This window comes from Urocampus carinirostris, unplaced genomic scaffold (assembly GCF_059441175.1).
Source record: "Urocampus carinirostris isolate Australia breed hairy pipefish unplaced genomic scaffold, RoL_Ucar_1.0 HiC_scaffold_24, whole genome shotgun sequence".
Taxonomy (NCBI): Eukaryota; Metazoa; Chordata; class Actinopteri; order Syngnathiformes; family Syngnathidae; genus Urocampus; species Urocampus carinirostris.
This window is the reverse complement of record NW_028283131.1, coordinates 41,418-47,500: the sequence shown is the minus strand read 5'-3', so window position 1 is coordinate 47,500 and position 6,083 is coordinate 41,418. Positions and strand designations below refer to the sequence as shown.

General features: G+C 59.8%; 2 non-coding genes across 2 annotated transcripts; both read right to left on the bottom strand.

Annotated features, from left to right (window-relative positions):
- Nucleotides 1–49: 49 nt before the first annotated feature.
- LOC148345805 (5.8S ribosomal RNA) lies at nt 50–203 on the bottom strand. Its single transcript, XR_015848409.1, has one exon. It is a non-coding gene; the product is annotated as a 5.8S ribosomal RNA (ribosomal RNA).
- Nucleotides 204–1,545: 1,342 nt separating this feature from the next.
- On the bottom strand, nt 1,546–3,532 carry LOC148345804 (18S ribosomal RNA). The gene has a single exon (XR_015848415.1). It is a non-coding gene; the product is annotated as an 18S ribosomal RNA (ribosomal RNA).
- Between the last annotated feature and the right edge of the window lie 2,551 nt (nt 3,533–6,083).

Genomic DNA, 6,083 nt, shown 5'->3' with positions numbered 1-6,083 from the left:
CCGGCGGAATGTCGCGGAGGGCCCGGCCCGCGTCCGATCGATTGGAAAGCGCCGCTCAGACAGGCGTGGCCCCGGGGTAAAACCGGGGCCGCAATGTGCGTTCAAAGTGTCGATGATCAATGTGTCCTGCAAATCACATTAGTTCTCGCAGCTAGCTGCGTTCTTCATCGACGCACGAGCCGAGTGATCCACCGCTAAGAGTCGTACGTTTGGGCCCTTTTACGTCCGCCCGGGACGATCGGAGACAAATTCACGACAGGGTTTGTACCGGAGACGAACGCGCCGCGGGTGCCGTTCGGTCGCTCCCGCGAGCGAGCCCCTAACCCGCGGCGCGGTTACCGACGGGCGCGATACGCGCGACGCCGCGACGAGCCGAGCGGGTCGGGCGCGCGGCGCTGAGGCCGGCGCCCGGCGTCTCCCGCTCGGGGCCGCGACGGCGCCCGAGACGTGCGTCGGCCCGGGTAGGTCGGGCGCTCGGCGCTGAGGCCGGCGCCCGGCGTCTCCCGCTCGGGCCTGACACGACTCGGCGACCGGACTCGCCGGGTAGGTCGGGGGCTCGGCGCTGAGGCCGGCCCCCGGCGTCTCCTACCCGGACCCCGGAAGGCCATCCGACTTGGAAGCCCCGCCGCGCCGCGAAGCGACGCTTTGGGTGTTGCTACCCGTCAGCGAGTGGGTTTGGTTTACAAGGGCGGCGCGACCGCGCTGACACCGAGGGGGGACTGGCCCCCGACCCGGCCGCGGCCTGCCCGGACTATGGATGGACAGAGGAGACCGCGGCGGACCGCGCGGAACCGAACCCCCGGTGTCCGGAGCCCCGGGAGGGACTCCGGTGTCCGGGGGCCGGCCCACGCGCGCGCTACGCGGCCCCTCGAGGGCTCCGGCCGACGGACGCGTTTGGCCGGGGAAAAAGGTAGCCGGTGGGAGCACCGTTTCGTCGCCCTGAACCTTCGTCTCGGGCGGGCGTCCCGACGCCGCCGCCATACGGCCGTTGTGATCCGTGCGGGGATCCGCTTGCTCGGCGACCCTCGCCGAGAGCAGCCCCGCGCCGCACGGACACGCGACACCGACGGGCGGACGGACGCCGGGGCGCCGGCCCGAACCGTTACCTTTAAAGGACGGGAGGTCGTCGAGGCGAGTGCCGCCCCGGAAGCGCGCGCCGGAAGCGCGAGAACCGCGCCGAGCTAGGGTCGTCGGCATAGGGGGATTCCCCGGTTACGGGGGTCCCGCGCACGGCCGCCGCCTTTCGCCCGTCGCTGGCGGTCGCCTGTCGTCGCGCCGCGCCGCGCTACTGGGGTCGTCGGACGAGCGCGCTACCCCGCTCGCACGGAGGTAGCGCGACATCGCCCGCCGCCTTTTCTCGCCTCGCGCCGCGCCGCGTGGCGCCCGCCGAACTCGCTCCGACGCGCGGCCCGGGAGTGACCCGCGCCGCGCCCCCCGTCCCGTCCCGTCCCGGTCTACCCTCTTCCTCCGCCTGCGACGACCCGCCGCCCTCGGCGTCTGGCTCGTCGGGGGTGTACCGAGGCGGATCTGCTGCCGCTCGTACGTTAATGATCCTTCTGCAGGTTCACCTACAGAAACCTTGTTACGACTTTTACTTCCTCTAGATAGTCAAGTTCGACCGTCTTCTGGCACACCGCCGGAGCCGGGGCCGGCCCCGGCGGGGACTATCCGAGGACCTCACTAAGCCATCCGATCGGTAGTAGCGACGGGCGGTGTGTACAAAGGGCAGGGACTTAATCAACGCAGGCTAATGACCCGCGCTTACTGGGAATTCCTCGTTGGTGGGAAATAATTGCAATCCCCAGGCCCTGTCACGAGCGGGGTTCATAGGATTACCCGCGCCTGCCGGCGCGGGGATAGACGACGCGCTTATACGCTCAGTGTGGCGCGCGTGCAGCCCCGGACATCTAAGGGCATCACAGACCTGTTATTGCTCATTCTCGTGTGGCTGAGAGCCACTTGTCCCTCTAAGAAGTTTTCTGCCGCCGACCGCGCGGGGGGCCGCGGTACTATTTAGTATGTTTGAGTCTCGTTCGTTATCGGAATTAACCAGACAAATCGCTCCACCAACTACGAACGGCCATGCACCACCACCCACGGTATCGAGAAAGAGCCTTCAATCTGTCAATCCTTTCCGTGTCCGGGCCGGGTGAGGTTTCCCGTGTTGAGTCAAATTAAGCCGCATGCTCCACTCCTGGTGGTGCCCTTCCGTCAATTCCTTTAAGTTTCAGCTTTGCAACAATACTCCCCCCGGAACCCAGACACTTGGTCGGTTTCCCGGGTGCTGCTCGGCGGGTCATGGGAATAACGCCGCCGGATCGCGAGTCGGCATCGTTTATGGTCGGAACTAGGACGGTATCTGATCGTCTTCGAACCTCCGACTTTCGTTCTTGATTAATGAAAACATTCTTGGCAAATGCTTTCGCTCTCGTCCGTCTTGCGCCGGTCCAAGAATTTCACCTCTAGCGGCGCAGTACGAATGCCCCCGGCCGTCCCTCTTAATCATGGCCCCAGTTCATGACAACCCACAAAATAGAACCGGAGTCCTATTCCATTATTCCCAGCTGCGATATGCAGGGGCGGCCGTGTGGCCTGCTTTGAACACTCTAATTTCCTCAAAGTAAACGCTTCGGGCCCCGCGAGTGACACCCAGCGAAGGGCATCACGGGGGCTTTTGCCGAGAGGCAGGGGCTGGGACAGACGGATGCACGCCTCGCGGCGGACCGTCAGCTCGCGTCCCGGGGTCCAACTAGGAGCTTTTTAACTGCAGCAACTTTAAAATACGCTATTGGAGCTGGAATTACCGCGGCTGCTGGCACCAGACTTGCCCTCCAATGGATGCTGGCCGATGGGTTTGTGTTCGGCTCATTCCAATTACGGAGACTCGAACGAGTCCCGTATTGTTATTTTTCGTCACTACCTCCCCGTGTCGGGAGTGGGTAATTTGCGCGCCTGCTGCCTTCCTTGGATGTGGTAGCCGTTTCTCATGCTCCCTCTCCGGAATCGAACCCTGATTCCCCGTTACCCGTGGTCACCATGGTAGGCGCAGAGTCTACCATCGAAAGTTGATAGGGCAGACATTCGAATGAGTCGTCGCCGCCTCGGGTGGGCGAGCGATCGGCACGAGGTTATCCTGAGTCAACACAAAGGGGGGGCCGGGCCGGCGGAACGAGGACCGGCGCGCGCGGAGCCGCCCGCGCCGCTTACGCCCCCGCCCGGAGAGGCGGAGGCCGGACGCGGGGGACGCGCGCGACGGCTGAGCCCCCGCCCGCCGGACACCGCGTGGGTTTTTGTGTCTGATAAATGCACGCGTCCCCGGGGCGAGGCCGGAGCCCCGCCCGCGAGTCGGCGCTCGTTTGCATGTATTAGCTCTGGATTTGCCACAGTTATCCAAGTAACGGTGGAGCGATCAAAGGAACCATAACTGATTTAATGAGCCGTTCGCAGTTTCACTGTACTGGCCATTCGTACTTAGACATGCATGGCTTAATCTTGAAAACAAGCATATGCTACTGGCAGGATCAACCAGAGTGCGTCTGCCGCCGGGGGGGCGCTGCTGGTGGCGGTGCGGCCCTGGTCCGGGACGAGGCTGTGGCTACAGCCGGGCCCGGGGGGCCGCGCGACACTCGTATACGTTCGGACGGGCTGACGAGCGGGTGTCGTGAAACGATGTTTCGCGCGGAGCCCTAGCACGCGTGGCGTCGGGCTCCGCGACGGTCGGACGTCTGGGTGTGGCTCGAGACGGAAGCTCGACCTCGGTTCGTCTTGGTTCTGCCGCCAAAAGGTTCACGCCGAGGCATGGTTTCGCAAGAGGGCCCCGCGAGTGCCAGCCGTGGATCCCGCCTCACTCGTAACTCGTATCGGATTCGTCCGGCCTCACTTTCGTTCGCACATCGGACAGTTATACGTGTGCTTTAGTAGCTTCCGTTCCCTCTTAGTGAGGCCGTCCGTACGTACCGCCCCAGCTCTTTCTGAGGCGGGTATCCACTCGGCTCGGGGGGGCCCAACGTTTGCCTAGTATCCTCGGCGCTGGAGCTTGACCCGCAAAGCCGGAGGAGCCGCACGCCCGAACACCGGCTTGCGCCGGCCGACGTGGGCCCTCCGAGGCGGGTCTCGTGTGCCAATCGCTCAGTTGGGGAACCGGCAGGCCCGTGGGCCGACGCCGGCTCACCCGGGGGTGAAGGGTGCTTCGATGGAGGCCCCCTGTCAGCCTCCGCGGAAGTCCGGCTTCAATACTTTAAAGTTTGACAAACTTAGACATTTTTCGAGAACCGGAGCTTAGAGGGGTACATGCAAAAGCCAGGGCCGCGGGAAGCGCCCTAAATACTTCAATACTTTAAAATTTGAAAAACTTAGAAATTTTTCGAGAACCGGCATCTTCCCTCGGTAATTGCGAGATGCGAGGCCGCCCCTAGCCTCTGCTCTGTCGGACTCAATGGTCACGGGTGGCCGCTGATTAGCCCTGGTGCTCACCTCTCAAAATTGCGAGTCCCTAATATAATTCTGGCTGTCGGCTGGAGAAGGGGGTATAAAATCGGCACTTGAGGGAACGCCGGGCCCTCAAGTTCGGGGCCCTCTAGCGGATTTTTGAGGTACTGCACTCCCATTGGAAATGCATTGGCCATAGCAATACATGGGCGCTCCGTCCACTACAATGTAATTCCCTCACAATATCTGCCCCCGCGTGGCCGCGCGATGCTACTGCTGCCCCGTTGGGAATGAATGGGCCTTTCGGAGGCCATAAATACAGCGCCGCTGCATGGATTTTGGCGGTACTGCGGCTGTCGTTGAAAATACATGGACCCGTCTGAATGAATGGGCCTTTCGGATTCCATAAACCCAGCGCCGCTGCATGGATTTTGGCGGTACTGCGGCTGTCGCTGAAAATACATGGACCCGTCTGAATGAATGGGCCTTTCGGAGGCCATAAACTCAGCGCCGCTGCATGGATTTTGGCGGTACTGCGGCTGTCGCTGAAAATACATGGACCCGTCTGAATGAATGGACAAAATATAAATCAGACACTACAGAACACAAGCATAATCCAAGATTACAAAATCATCTCAGCCTTTAAAAGAAACAAAAACCTGAAAGACTACTTAGTAAAAAGTAAATTACCAGAAATCAACATAACACAAACGCAGGGCCCCACATTCTACAAACAAGCCACCACAGTTAGGAACACCGTCACCAACACAAACTACCTAATTAAACAAACAATCACACCTGCTACGGAAAACTGAAAATACATGGACCCGTCTGAATGTATGGGCCTTTCGGAGGCCATAAACTCAGCCAGCGCCGGGCCAGTGTTTGGGGTATTGTGCCCGCCACTAGTGGCTGAATACATAATAATAATAATAATAATAATAATTCCCTTGTATTGTCATTCTGTGTAACAATGTACACAGAACGAAATGTCGATTGCACTGGGCTAGTGTTGAGGGAACGTCGGGCCCTCAAGTTCGGTGGCTTGGAGCGGATTTTTGAGGTACTGCACTCCCATTGGAAATGCATGGGCGCTCCGTCCACTACCATGTAATTCCCTCACAATATCTGCCCCTGCGTGGCCGCGGGATGCTACTGCAGCCCCGTTGGTAATGAATGGGCCTTTCGGAGGCCATAAATACAGCGCCGCTGCATGGATTTTGGCGGTACTGCGGCTGTCGTTGAAAATACATGGACCCGTCTGAATGAATGGGCCTTTCGGATTCCATAAACCCAGCGCCGCTGCATGGATTTTGGCGGTACTGCGGCTGTCGCTGAAAATACATGGACCCGTCTGAATGAATGGGCCTTTCGGAGGCCATAAATCCAGCGCCGCTGCATGGATTTTGGCGGTACTGCGGCTGTCGCTGAAAATACATGGACCCGTCTGAATGAATGGACAAAATATAAATCAGACACTACAGAACACAAGCATAATCCAAGATTACAAAATCATCTCAGCCTTTAAAAGAAACAAAAACCTGAAAGACTACTTAGTAAAAAGTAAATTACCAGAAATCAACATAACACAAACGCAGGGCCCCACATTCTACAAACAAGCCACCACAGTTAGGAACACCGTCACCAACACAAAC